At 33.6% G+C, this 16,134-nt stretch overlaps 1 long non-coding RNA gene across 1 annotated transcript; it reads left to right on the top strand.

Annotated features, from left to right (window-relative positions):
• Positions 1–1,760: 1,760 nt before the first annotated feature.
• Positions 1,761–15,863, top strand: LOC143255385 (uncharacterized). Its single transcript, XR_013030594.1, has 3 exons — positions 1,761–1,847; positions 13,780–13,927; positions 14,336–15,863. It is a non-coding gene; the product is annotated as an uncharacterized LOC143255385 (long non-coding RNA).
• The last annotated feature ends 271 nt before the right edge of the window (positions 15,864–16,134 follow it).

Here is a 16,134-nt window from a genome sequence, read left to right as displayed (position 1 = left end):
AATATCATATTTTTTATATTCTCCTTAATTCCCTGGTGATGAAAGACAAGCCCGAGAACATATATTATTCGAAGTTAGATTCCTTCTGCGGAATCACTGCAGATACCGTGTTGTGCGCTTTGTAATAAAAAGGTATTTTACTAATAGTTTGGTCCTGTATAATTACCTTAATTATTTTACAATTTGATAAGATAAAACATATGAAATACTTTGTAATAAATGCTGTTATCTTTTTTATACAAATGATGGTCGAAGACTCGTAAGTTTTAGAATGTTGCATGACAGATACAAAAAATCACATCACTGGGCCACAACGGTACAATGATACGTCTCTGGACTTATATCGCTATATATGCTCACCTCTGGAAAAATTTAAATATATTTCTTACTTGTACTATAGTTTTTATACAAAGGATTGTTTGTTTTAGCGCAAAACTACACGAGTACTATTTTTACTAGCCGGCCCTAATTTAGCAGGGCTAGAGGGAACGCAATTAATCATCACCGCCCATCGCCAACTATTTTACTAATGTATAGTGGGATTAACCGTCATATTATAACTCCCCCACGACTGAAAGCATGTTTGGTACGACGGGGATTCGAACCCGCGACCTTCGGATTACGAGTAGAGCGTCTTAACCACCTGGCCAGGCTAGGCCAGCCGTACTAACGGAGATGACTTATATGTCTGGATGCTTGTTGGATTATGGTATGTAACCCTGAGGTACTTGTTAACCTAATAGAGTAAATATATATGTTACCGGACCAGGAAAGACTATACTCAGAGAAGTGAATGTCTTAATTTACCCTATTAGAGTTTAACAAGAAAATTCAGGCCCGGCATGGCCAGGTGATTAAAGCGCTCGACTCGTAATTTGAGGGTCGCGTGTTCGAAACCCTGTACACAAAACATATTTGCCCTTTCAGACGTGTAAGTGTCATAATGCGACGGTCAATCCCATTATTCGTTGGTAAAAGAGTAGCCCAAGAGTTGACGATGAGTGGTGATTACTAGCTGCCTTCCCTCCAGTCTTACACTGCTAAATTAGGGACGGCTAGCGCAGATAGCTCTCTTGTAGCGCAAAATTCAAAACAAACAATTCTCTCTACATTTTCTGTTTTCTGGACAACTCATATCTTACGAAGGCAGCATATTTTGGGCTTTTAAATTTTTTATCAGTTTTGTTTATATTTTTGTCTACTTATTGTAAAGAGAACAAAACGTCTCTTCTTGCAGCTGGCCTAGCATGGCCAGGTGGTTAAGGCATTCGATTTGTAATCTGAGGGTCGCGGATTCGAATCCCCGTCGCACTAAACATGCTTACCCTTTCAGCCGTGGGGGAGTTATAATGTGAAGGCCAATCTCATTATACATTAGTAAAAGAGTAGTCCATGAGTTGGCGATGGATGGTGACGACAAGCTGTCTCCCATCTGGTCTTACACTGCTAAATTAGGGACGGCCGGCGTAGTTAGTCCTCATGTAGCTTTGCGCGAAATTAAAAAAAACACACAAGCAATGCAGCCGTTTGTGCTGTTGCATCTGCATCTGTTTATTAATCTTAAGAGATGCAATTTTTTTATCGCAGGAGATAACATTTTAGAGCCAGAATTAAATAAATATGACCTTGGCCCAGTTTCGACAAGCTCATGTAACGTACAGAAACGGTTGACCTAATATGTACGTCATTTCCACGTCATCATCACCATGGGACGAGCTGCCATGCGCATGTTGCTAGGTTGTATAATAAAATTATGTCATCAAATTCAGAGGTTTATTGTTATCTTGCTAGTGGTATAATAGGATTTCAACATCAAGTCTAGGAGACGTGAAAATATACAAGACCAAGTAAGTGCATGATATATCATTATGATAAAACAAAAAATTTCATGAGGTTTATCTTGTTTCATCATATGACAAAATCTTCAGTTTTAAAAACATTTATTATTCTTTGTCCAATAAGTATTTTGATATAGAGATAAAGGTACATCATGAAAATGTGTTTTGACATTAAATTACTCTGTAACAAAATTATGAACAAATAAATCATTTATATTTTTATTAGAACCAAATTTGGACAATACGTTTTGTTTGAATATGCGTCTACATTTGTAATATGCATAATATACACAATATTATCCACATTTAACAGCTTTTATTAACAAATATTTACATGCTGTGAGATGATGGAGCACGCCAAGTAGATAAAAATATATATGTTCCTTTTCCATTTTGACCAAAGTAGACACAGACCAACTGACTTTCAGATTTATGACTTGGCTCGGCGTTGACGATACAAAGTTGTATTTCTGTATAGTTGGGTAGCTAATTGGTAGCCAACACATCTACAAGCTTTTTTTCTCGTGCAAAAATCTTGTCGGAGCATATAATGAACCTGTACAATGTTTATTGTTCCACAGCTGTCAGTGATGTAGTTTCAGGTCAATTTCTAAAATATTTGAAGTAGACTGAAATTTTGCATTAACGACAAAATTTGTAACATAAAGTTTTAACAAATCTATTCATAGATTTCCCTGTTTTACCATGTTAAAATTGTAATCACCAGTCTATATGTCGGGTGTAAGATCAAATACACCGAATGCGTATCCTTTCCAACATTTTTCATATCCTATATCAATTCTTTGATCTTGAAATTGTATTCCCACTCACTAAGTAATACTTCAAAGCTTTGTGCATACCAATCAGAAATAAACCTGGGTTTAAATTTTGTGGAGAAATTTGTATTCCATCCACATTTATTGCCATGAACTATTACTGTAGTGTTTGGCTTTTCATGTGTTTTTATTTCAAGATTCGTTAAAGTATTATCAAAATGTTAGGGCGTATAGGTATTTGACCTAATAATGCATTGTTGATAGGTGCTTGTGGATTTTCCTTAGGAATTTAAAATATTTGCACTTTGTAGATATATGTTTGTTTCTTTGTTTTGAATTTCGCGGAAAGCTACTCAAGGGCTATCTGCGCTAGCCGTCCCTAATTTAGCAGTGTAAGACTAGAGGGAAGACAGCTAGTCATCACCACCCACTCTTGGGCTATGAATAGTGGGATTAACCGTCCCATTATAACGTCCCCACGGCTGTAAGGGCGAGGATGTTTGGTGCGACGGGGATTCGAACCCACGACCCTCAGATTACGAGTCGAAAGCCTTAATTCACCTGGCCATACCGGGCCTTGTAGATGTCTAGCAGTTCCTTTCTGAAAAGCTTTTGCATGTGACATGTACTGATTTTTACCTTCCAAATACAGATAAAAACGTGTTGTGGAACATCTTCGAAATTAGATTCATTACTCGATATAATGAAAAATTCATATCTAGTTCGTACAAGACAAAGTTTGAAAGTAATACCATTCAGCAATAACTTATTTTGCAGAAAAAATATGTCTAAATGTAAAAGGCGAATCACGTTTAGTAGTAGTCTTTGATTCTATTGCTATCTCCATCATTAAGTCGAGATTATCGAAACTACAAGCTGTGTCCTTTACCCGCATAGACATAAGCAGATGACTTTTCTCGGCTTCTCCATTATAGTTCAGTAGTGTTTCAATGTAAGCTTTACAGACATAGAGATTGTGAAATGAAAAAATATATTTCCCATTCAAGTGTATGTCGACTTGAAAAAATAGAGAATTAAGAAATAGGTTGATAAGAGCAGACTTATCTTCATCCGTTTTTATGTTTCGTAATGACGAGAAACCAACTTGAAGTAAAAATGTATCTCAAGGCGGCTGGTACTGGTATTAAAACTTTTATTAAAACAAAGTATACAGCAATGTTTCAACCTTTTTAGATCATCTTCAGGTTAACAACTGGAGGGTTTGCAACTGTCCGTTGTCGGGCACACGTTTCAGGGACGAGAATGTAAACGTGTGCAGAAGTGTAGGTGGCGTTGCAGTTAGATGCTATATTATTAATTGTACAGGTATAACGGTGTTTCTTAACGTTGGTTTAATTTCGATTTTAGTTGTTGTACATGTAAGGCTTCTTTGATTTTGCGTTTGTTCATATGTGTCTCCCTACTTAGTATCTAAGTGTTTTCTATGGTCATGTTGTATTTATTTGATTTGCAGCGTTCAAAAACACTTGAATATCAATTAAACAAAGTACAACTATAAATGAAAAACCAACAACGCAATCTCAGAAAACTTTTATTCTTACCTATGGAGAACCGACTCACGCACACCACAACTATCCGGCACCCTAAAACCTCACAAACCCGATTGTCCATTACGACCCATAATGTCGACCTATGAATAATTTAACTACAACCTACGTAAATACATAGCGTGAGCATTTTCTAAATATGTAACTTCAGCCGGGTCCTCTTACAAAGACTGTTTTTAATTTTAAATATATAATTAAACAACTAAAGCTTAAGGTCTTAATGGCCAGTTTTAATGTAATCTCCCTCTTCACATATGTCCCAACTACTGAAGCCTGCAATGTAGCTTTAGAACTTTATGTACACATTTCCAGCAACCAATTAGCAACATTTATAGAATTCACTTCCACCAAAACTAACTTTATGTTGAAAACTACCTACAAATAAATGGCTTAAGTATAAGCAATCTCAAGTCACCAGTTCTAGCCAACATTTTCATGACACAAATAGAATCTCAAGAGATCAATTTAGCCTTACACTCACCACTATACTGGTACAGATATGTTGATGATACAATTGCTGGATTCACATCTACAGACCACACACTTAGTTTTATCAACCATGTTAACTCCATACAGCCCAACATTAAGTTCACCTGTGAACAGGGAGAAACTAACCAAATAGTATTTCTCAACCTCAAGATCAGAAGAACCGACACACACTTCAAAACAGAAATTCACAGAAATATCACCCATACTGGATTATATATTTTTTGGGACTCAGCACATGAAACAAAACAAAAACTCAACATATTAAGAAACCAAGTAACCACAGCCACAAAACTATGTTCACCTGATATAATTAACAATGAAATCAACAAAATAAAACAACACTTCATCTAATCAACAAATTTCATCCAAAAAACGTTGAGAAAATTAAACACACACACACCTATATCAAAACACACTAAACAACAAATAAACAACAGTAAATTCCAAGATACAACAAACTACAAAACCTTATACTGCTGTATACCATATGTTCCCGACATCAGCGAGAAAATAACCAACATTTGGAAGAAAACTTATAACAAAACACAACATTACAGTAAATACCAAACTTATTCAAAAACCAGGTACAAAAGTAAAGTTCATACTATGTAAAAACTACACTGACATACATAACACCAATATTATTTATAAAATACAATACAACAACTGCCACGACTTCTATATTGGAGAAACAAACAGAAAAATGGAAAACACTTTCGAAGAACACACACAAAAAACCACCTTCACTCGTTTTTGAACACTGCAAATCGAATAAACACAACATAACCACAGAAAACACAGATACTAAGTAGAGAAACAAATATAAACAAACGTAAAATCAAAGAAGTCCTACTTATGCAACAACTGAAACCAAAATTAAATCAACATAAAGAAACACATTTATACCTATACTAATTAATAATATAGCACCTAACTGCAACGACCCTTACAATCTCGTCCCTAAGTCATGTGTCCAGCAACAGTCAGTTACAAACTCTTTCTTTGTTAACCTGAAGATGATCTGAGAAGATCGAAACGTTCTTCTCTACTTTAATTTAATAAAAGTTTTAATACCCATACCAGCTGTCTTGAGTACATGTTTTTATGTTTGTTTCCTCATTTTTAATAACCTTTGCCATCAGTTGTGCTGGATCTACATATTCATCTCCCATTCCTGATATAGTAAATTCGATGGGTCCACTGTTACTCATTGATGACAGAAGATAATGTTTTGTTCACTAACTTTTTTAAACCATAATTTTTGGAGAAGGTAGAGAAAATAAAGGTGCTTCGAATTTGCACTCTTACAGGATTATTCATGAGGTAGAAGGGACATAATTACTTGTCAAAATTATCAGGGATCGATGTTCTCAGTATCTTGGTTTTAGTATTTCTGAATACTAGGCTTTCATGTCTCATTTTTTTATTAGGTAAAGTACAAAAAAAACGTCTGTGACGTCTAATGATAATTTTTGACCTGGTTATTTCTGCTTATTTTCATACAGATAATGACCCCTTTCTCACAAAGAGTAATGCTGGATAAAGACGCCTTCCAAACAATGATCTCATTGCTACTGACTACTAGCAAAATATGGTAAACTATTTCCCATCTGGTGATTGTAATATCTGTCATAAACCACTGAGTCATTATATTAACATACTCTCATGAAAATGGTAGAAATAAATCATAAAGATGGTTCATCTGTGTTCAGATGGTTTACACCAATCAATATCATTCTTTGTATCTATCTCAGTTGTCTAAAATATCTTTTTTATGCAGATCTTTAATGAGGTTTCCTAAATGTTTCGATGATCATGTCTCCGTCCTGAACTTTAGTTTTAATAATATGAAACATTAGCACATGTACATCACCGACAATACTCGGCTCTACAAAGTAAATATAGAATTAAATCCTCCATACATATTGACAGCACATGGAGTTATAATTAGTTCTGATATTATATGATTATTCTGAACAACATGGGATTAACTGATAGAGAGAAACTATCTTTCACATTGAAACTTTTCTGGTGAATGAATTACAGGATATGTTTCGGTTTCATTAGCTATCTCTTCTAATTAGTTTAGTATTTTAATTATTTCTTCAGTCTATTTGTAATGAGCCGGTCTTATATAAATGATTTTTATTGAAAGCATCACAAGTAGGAAGTAATCCATCCTGTACAATTAAGTGTATTAGGTCAACTATGTGGATACTTTAGTTCAGCCGAGGCTACTTCCGTGTCTAAGAGGTTAATAGATCTCAGAAGATGTATGATATAATTTGTCAAAGCATCTCTGGATATCATCACATGCAATTGACCAATATTTAACAAAGGGTAATAGAATTGTAAATAACATTTTATGATGGCAGTCGATTCACATTAGCTGGAGGGAACCAACTGTTAAACTTATCTAGATATATTTTCCAGTTAGCAAAATACTGTTTATTTTTATTACTTCCACGTTAACAACAATATTTCTTTCACAGCATACAGAGCGTTTATGAAGATTATAAGATATTGGAATTCAGATTCGTAAAATGTTCCATCTTTGTCTTCTACGAGATAGTCTTGTAGTTTCTACACTGTTTTTTCTCCAATCTCTTTTAAATTGTAAGTATTTTGTGTGTCCACATAGGCGTATAGCTTTCTCTAAATTGACGTTTCGTTTCACTAATCCGAATAGGATTTTACTTTCATGTGTGGTTTGAAAATAGTTTTCCACGCCCCAGTCTGATTTGCGTGATTAACATCTATTGGTCCCATGTTAATACTGATGTGATACGTCTTAATTTAAGCACTAACTAAATTATTTAACATCGAGATGTACTGGAATGTTCTGTGATATGTAAAATATCGCCACATTTTAGTTTTAGGCTGAAAGCTTTACCTAAAGTTATTACTGGCTTATATAAAATCTGTACACAAATGTAACTATCAAGATGTGAATTATTATGATAAATATAGTATAGTTTTATCCATATTGTTTGCTACATCTGATAAACTTGAACTAACTTTTTCTGTTTGGTTTAATGTCTGTAGCCGAGTTGTAATCCGTCCTGTACAACAGATAGCATTAACAGTATTCAGAAGTTGACAAAAAAATTTTATGACAGTCAACAAACAAGTGATTATACACTTCAACATTTATTTATTAAAAACGAATCCGTTAAGATACATGATGGCTCTAACTTGAAGTAAAAAATCTATTCTAAAGACAGCTGCCATAGGTATTAAAACATTAATTAAAATAATGTACAGAACAAATTTTTGATCTTCTTAGATCATCTTCACATTACAATTTTAATACCCATACCATTAAAATACAATTTGTTTAGGCCTTTTAACAGCACTATATTCTTGCTTTGTATACAAATATATCTGTCTATATTTCCAACAACGTTTTGTACGATGTCATATATGGCGTTTGTTTTGCAAATTATTTCTATATGGCAGGATTCAAACTCCTTCGTTTCAGTAATAAATCTTTTATCAAGTCGATTATGTTACTGTTCAAGACAGACCTGCCATTAATAACTATTACTTCACAATCTTTTCATGTCACATTTTCACTTAAAAGTATTAAGTTTAACAGAGTTTCAGATTTCTTTTCTTGTTTTAGAGGTACGCCGTCAATGATATTCAAGCTTTCGCGAGTCGGCGATTCTATTTTAATTTTAATAAGTTTCATGGCCTGCAACTGAAAGATTTGATGAGGTTGTTACAGCTGATTTAACATCATGAGTATCGTTATCTATGACAGATTTCACATCTTCATTTATATAGTATACAGTTTTATGAACGGTTCTTTTCTAAACTTTAATTTGATAAATGAGAATCATTCATTTTGCATGTTCATGTTAAACACCAAAAGCTCTATTAATAGCCCATCTTTCAAAACCACCAAAGAACAAAATTATTGATGCTATGAGTAATGTTTAAAACTTTCATTTCGTATCAGTAAGTTTCTTTTCTTTAGCTGTTTACTATCAATCAACTCTCTCAATAATGATTTGTATGATCTAAGTTTCTGCTTTTGTATGTTCATCATTTAAAACATTCAAAGCACATTCACAAATGTAAGTCTTAAAATAATTGTTTCTCCAGCATTCATATTTTTAAATTATTTTCAGGTAGCTTTAGATAATGCTAGGTGCCAAGAGAAAAAAAAAGTGTGTAAAAAATGTATAATTCTCTTTATTGACACACATGGTTCGGTTCCCCGTTGCATCAAACATGCTCGCCTTTTCAGCTGTGGGGGCGTTATAATGTGACGGTCAATCTCACTTTTCGTTGGTAAAAGAGTAGTCCAAGAGCTAGCGGTGATGACTAGCTGTCTTCCCTCTAGTTTTACACTGCTAAGTTGAGGACGGCTAGCGCAGATAGCCCTCGTGTAGCTTTACGCGAATTTAAAAACAAACCAAACCAAACTTTATTGACACATACATTTATAAAATCATTTAACATCAATTCAGACTTAACATTGATATGTTATTTCATTACTACAAACTGGACAGTGTAGAGTTGAGTTGTAAAGTTGATTAGCTCTAAAGCAGCCAGTTTATTCCAAATTATAGCAGTGAATTTGGAAGAGATTTCTCAACGGTTCAAATTTCTCACTCTCCTTGGTAAGCACAGTTGTATAGTTCTATCACATTAGCTGCAGTCTACATCTGAAAGATATTTCTTCTGAACAGTTGTTTAAAGAAAAAACACATGTGTATAACCACTGTATAAACATTGGAATGCTAGTTTTATAATAACATCAGATATTCACATTAGTGATTAAATATCCAAACGGATGCCAACTTTCATCTTGGTAGGCTTCTTCATAATATTTGACGCATGTCAGAAACATTTGTGTCGCTAGAACATTCAGCTGAGACTTGTCTCTTACATTCTTAAAAAATATGTATTGAGAATTTAAAACTATTGTTACACAATTCTTCCCTAGAAATAGAAATATTCTGTACAATATAAAACATGGATAAATTTAAATTATGATTTCTATGTGCAAAAGGTTGGGAAACTTTGTTATATTTTTGTTATCATACATCATGTCGTTAGTTATAAATGTATTTGGTTGATGATGAAAAGTTTCAGGTAAACATTGGATGGTATGAATGGTTTGAATTAAGTTAACATACAGCTGTTGAAATTCGTTTTACTACCATTGGTTTGAATTAAGTTAACATACAGCTGTTGAAATTCGTTTTACTACCATAAAATGGTTTTTGAAGTAGGATAAATAATATCATATTAATTTGGTAGCATATTGCTAACAAACTGGGTTTTACCACTTCCATTTGGACCCGGCACTGGGGAAGTAAAAGGATATTATAAATGGTGATCCATCTTAAAGTACAGCGATAATATATATAATATGAATTTTTTATATATACAAAAGACCAGCATCTTATGAAGTAAAGTAAATAACTAATGTAATTTAATAGCCCAGCAAGGTATTAAAGTCTGTTAAAATATGTCTTTTGATGTGAGCTGGGAGATATATTTCGCTTCTCATCACGCTGTTAGGATAATAAATATGCTAAATTAATATAGTTATTTTTTAACACTATTAGACATACCTACACACCTGTTTTTTAAATCATGTTTATACTTACTATCCACTGTTCTTCTTATATACTGTAAGTACTTCCTACTACCTTGTCGAATTGTCTCATTCCTTTTCTTTAATGGGGGAGGCGTGCAGGTTTTATGCGTGTAACAAAGTTCATATGCAAAGTAGGTTAGTTGTTCTCTCTCTCAGTTGTTGTTAGTTCAATTTCTGTTGGACTCTTGTTGTTGTTTGTTATAAAGCACACAGCTATATAAAGAGTTATCTGTGATCTGCCCACCACGGGCATCAAAACTTGGTTTCTAGAGGTATAAGTCTGCAGACATAACACTGTGCTACTCAGGGACTTGTAGAACACCCTTGCTAACAATAAAGGGATTTTTGAAGTGGATTTTATAAGTAAAAGTTGAAATGAATGACCGAATGATGGTGGGGCGAGAAATTTTTAATTTTTATTAATCAAAGTTCTTTCTCATTTACCTCCAATGTGGTATGCATTAAAAATTAATATTTATTTACACTAAAATATGTACGAACCTGTCTACGCAAATTGAATTTATTGCTTTATGCCATTAGCACTCAGTTCAGAATTCACTAATGCGTTTGGTGCGCTTATTACTTTTAGAAGTTGTTTTTCTTAGCGGTGATTAAAGGCAAAATACAGATGGTTTCGAAAGCCAATTTAAAGCACGTTTTAAATTATGACAGTCAAAATTGCAAACGCGTGCACACTAAAATTTTTTCACATTATTTAATGTCACTGAGAAGAAAGATAATTTTACTAATTTTTGATTTTGTTGTGCAAAGTCTGGTGGTTCCGAAAATTTGGAATTTGTCTGCAAAACTTCACGTAGCACTGTAGTCAAAATTAGGCAAACCGGTGAATGAGATTTTATAGATCTATTCTAGTGGTGCATAATATACAGGATAAATCAAAATATTTGCCATTTTAACGCTAGGTAAGCTTAAGCTGCGTTACTTTGTTATGCATAACAAGCGTTTAAGTAAACAAAAAAAATACTGTAGTAGTTTTGTTTGTTCTTCCTTTTCCTTGGCTTGGCATGGTCAGGTGGTTAAGGCGTTCGACTCGTAATCCGAGGGTTGTGAGTTCAAATCCACGTTGCACCAAACATGCTCGCCCTTTCAGCCGTGGGGGCGTTATAAGTGACGGTTAATACCACTATTTGTTGGTAAAAGAGTAAGCCAAGAATTGGCGGCGGGTGGTGATGAGTAGCTACCTTCCCTCTAGTCTTACATTGTTAAATTAGGGACGGCTTTGCGCGAAATTCAAAACAAACAAACCCTTATTCTTCATGCCTCCTAGTGGCACAGTGGTATGTCTGTCGACATATACTACAAGATATCGGATTTCTCTTCTCGTGGTGAGCAGAGCACAGATAACTCTTTGTGTAGTTTTGTGTTAATAAAAAACAACAATCATCTTTATTTTAGCAGGAGGCTACAGTTTTGTTTCATCCTTAGGACAAAATACTTTAAATAAGTTGTATTTTATCTTCACCGAAGAAAGCTAAGAATGATTTAGTGCTGAATTGATTCTTATACAACACAAACGTTGTTTAGAATAGATATGTAACAGTAACTTAGACTATTAGTGTAAATTACAGCCAACAAGTAAGCCCCCATAACACTATAAGAAGTTTAAATTTTATAGATATCGTAAGTACGGTAGTAATTACAGTAAGATTGGGGCGAATGTACAAAACATGCGATAGAAACTTTATATACACTTCATATACACTTTTAACAAACAAACAGTAAGACTTCAACAGTGTTTGAGAGATATCCTTAAGTGATAAACAAACTAAATGCAAAATTAATTGTTATAGAACCTCTTGAGAAAATGAGAAAAGTAATAGAAACATTTATAAAACTACAAATATTTAAATCTGACTGACTGATTGACATTGTTAAACGTATCAAACAGGCTCACTATAGTTATAAGTCATCAATTAGAACAATAGTACAGAGGTCACGTGCTATTGCTAACGTGAAGTATGTAATTAATTTATCAACCTTTAGCACATCTACACAACGCAAGTCACACTGTATCACCCAACTGATATAGTACAATGTAGTGTGTTCCATAATATGTACAGCACACATGAACATCCACTATATAAGAAGAGAATGCACACACACACACGCACAGCATTATTTGCACATTCCATATTATGATACTCACCTACACTGATGATATACATACAGGATATCAATATAAATGTCACTTTGTAACAAAGAAGTGCAAAAACAAGTGAAAAAAATATTTAAAAATAAAAGTGTAGCAATGGATGTACCAGAAAGTGAAGAAACAAGATAGGAATGGACGTGATGATATAAAAGTTATTCTATACGTTTTCATAAGGCCTGGCATGACCAGGTGGTTAAGGCATTCGACTCATAATCTGAGGGTTGCGGATTCGAATCCCCGTCACACCAAACGTGCTCGCCATTTCAGCCGTGTGGACGTTATATGTGATAGTCAATCCCACTATTCTTTGGTAAAAGAGTAGCCCAAGAGTTATCGGTGGGTGGTGATGATTAGCTGCTTTCCCTCTAGTCTTACACTGCTAAATTAGGGACGGCTAGCGCAGATAGTACTCGTGTAGCTATGCGCAAAATTCAAAACAAACCAAACCAGAACATTTTCATAAAGGAGTGTGCCCAACATTCAGTCTTTGTTTACTTCGTTTTCTGCGCTCATTGTATTGTCCAGCTTATGTGCACATACAAAAGTGCGTCTGATATAGTTAACAACTCATTCATAATGTCGATACAAGAAACTTCTTAGGACTTTTTGTCTTTGTATTTTAATCCACCTATATAGCTAGTGTACGAAATCATGCTGTCTTCTCATGCAGTTACCAAGAGAGGGACAAATTTTAAAGAAAAAAGGAACACAAAAGTTATGGGTCGACATGAATATATAATTCTTCCGTTGTTAAATAAATAAACTTTACAGAGCGTGTATTGCCTTCAATAATTCGATTCAGAAAACCTCTAGTCATTGTATGTTAAACATAAAAGTTTGATAATTTAGTCCACCTCACTTATTGTACACAGGGTAGAAAATATAAATAAAGGTTAAGTAGTTAGCACACAGGATCACCAACAGAAGTTGTAATATTTTCGAAACGCGACCAAATCTCGAGTGCTTTCGAATAGTTGACTATTCTTCTTCTGGGTTTTGTTTTGAAAATAAGGCAACCATTGATAGGATGTTGGGAACATCTCATAGCGAGGTTATACAGAGGAAGGTTTCTTACACCATACACATTCTTACCCTTCCAGTTTTAAAAACATACTTTTCCAATTATATTTGCTAGAAAAGAGGCCTATTTAGATTTGTAATGAATGATTTGCAAAAGCTAATTAAACTCATTTTAATCATTAAATGTACAGTATTTTAACTGCATTTACTCGCAATAGTTTATTTATATAAATATTTGAAAAGCACACATCATTGATTGTATGTACATATTAAAGAATTCCTTTCTTTTTCATCATAGGTGAAATTGAAAAATCTGTGGAATACAGGCCTCATGCATTCTTTGATTAGTCGCGCCCTCTGCTGTGAATTGTTGTTTCACCAATTAAGACTCAGCAGCACAGTTTGGATCAGCAAACCGAAGAAATACACTGACGTTTCTTATAATGGTGAAGTATATGCAATATCTATAAGATTTTTATTTAGGGTTTTATTTGATGAAGTAAAGCGAACTCAAAAACCCATAAATTTACCATTAATGCTATTACTTTATGCTGTTAAATTATTCAGTAAACAAACTGTTAAACAAACTAAATAGGAATCTCAATTTAACCATTCGGATTGCCACATGCTACCGAGTAATATCACTTTCAGGGAATTTCACTCCTCTTTAATAGATCTGAACAAGAGCACAAAAAAAAGTGATTAGTCGCCTTATAATAGGCTGCTGTATATTATATGTATGGTGTTTTTAACTGCCTTTTACTTACCACAGTAAACCTGTAATATAAAATTCTTACAGTTGAAAGCTGTACATCATGCATGCGCTATCTATAATTAAATTTTTCTTATTACAGTGAACATGTATTTGAAGAAATGTCAGCATAACATTCAAAATCAAATTCAGAACACTTGTAAAACGATACGAATCCTGGGTGATGACCACTGAGAACGAGAAGAGATATTTCCATTTGAAATGAAGTAATAAATAAAATATATCCAATTTCTATGGACAGAATAATAAAGACATCAGGAAAATAAACAATGTGACCTGTGTTCATAAAGAATGAAATAAACTGACAACAACAGATAGGAAACGAAAAGTCTTTCAATGTTACTTCTACAGAGGTAATTAGAAAATACTTGTCGAGCAAGAAGAGCCTGGGCCCATAACGTCACGGAGTGTACAGATATGAAGGTTAGCGAACTCTTCCGTATTATAAAGGATAAGCAGAGGTAGTAAAATATTGAAATAAAAGCAACTTTAATAAAGCTCCAACAAACATAAGTGATCAAGGGGTACAAAAATCGGTTGAAAGAAATATAACTGTAATATTTGATTAAGTGAGAGTTCGTGTATCAATGATATATTAAACTACTAGAAACAAATAGGTAATATTCTTAACGTAAAGAGGAAAAACGTCTTGTACTACCGTCTCTCTATATATACATTCTATAGTTATAATTTATATAAACTAATAGCTGTATTCTTCTCAAATATAGTGCCTATAGTAGTAGGTTTTGTAAGTGCATACGTTATATTTCGAAAATCGTTCACTTTTGCTTTTCGTTTTATTGATTGTAATGGAATAATAATAATAATATATTTATGATCGGTCTTTTGGTTAAATATGGAAACAAATTCTATCATAGTATTTCATTAGTTGGCGGTGAGTGATGTTGAACGGTGGCCCAACATCTAGTCTCTCAGTTCAAATTTATGGAAGGCCAGCACAGATCACTCTTTCAGAATTGTACAAATATACGAAGCAAAGAAACCAAATATTTCAAATAAAAAATAATTTGCTCATTGCTGAGTTACAAATGTAGAATTCAACATCGATTCACACAAAGTGTTTGATATTAAAATGTTTTTTTTTCCTTTTTTACATGAAATACTTTGTTATTTTACACAATGTTTAATTTGAGTTTCTTAGAATCCTGATTACGCTGTATATGTATAAGTTGTATTTCAACAGCAGAAGAGGTAAGACACTTTATAAAGACAGTATCTGGCATTTAGTCTACTTGTTTACTAAACCTGCAGGAGAAAAAAAGGTTATTTTATGAGGACTTCAGAGGTATACGTCGTTCTGTAACTGGATAACATCCAAAGAAGTTGTGATTGGATTCTAACACCTGGCAAGTGTTTTAATAAATGAACATCTTCACCAGTTCAAATATTCCGAAGACGCTTGGCAATGATTTATATTAAAGAATATTGTATCATTATTCCCAAGGTTAAGAATAAACAGTGGTTTGATATTAACATACTTGGATCACGTATCTCTGGTACTAAGAAATAAACGTAATTCAACTTCTAAGCCTTTCTATACATTTCTTAAAGTTTGTTTTTAATAAATCAACTCAAACTTTGTAAGTGTTTTCCCTAATGAAATAAAATTCATAATATGCTGAGATTGGTGATTGTTTATAAATATGTATGTTCTTTATGTTGAAAAGTCTACATTGTCGCTACTACTTGTTCAACAAAGAATTAATGAACATTCAATTCTCTCATTGTGCAAAAATTTATAAGTTTTGAACACGCGAAATGGAATGTGAATTTATTACAACTAGTCATTAAAAGATTCTTTCTTTTTTGTGAATTTCGCGAAAAGCTACTCGAGGGCTATCTGCGCTATCCGTCTTTAAT

The sequence above is a fragment of the Tachypleus tridentatus genome, chromosome 1 (assembly GCF_004210375.1).
Source record: "Tachypleus tridentatus isolate NWPU-2018 chromosome 1, ASM421037v1, whole genome shotgun sequence".
In the NCBI taxonomy this organism is placed as follows: Eukaryota; Metazoa; Arthropoda; class Merostomata; order Xiphosura; family Limulidae; genus Tachypleus; species Tachypleus tridentatus.
The sequence above is the reverse complement of the archived record's forward strand: the minus strand, read 5'-3'. Positions and strand labels throughout refer to the sequence as shown.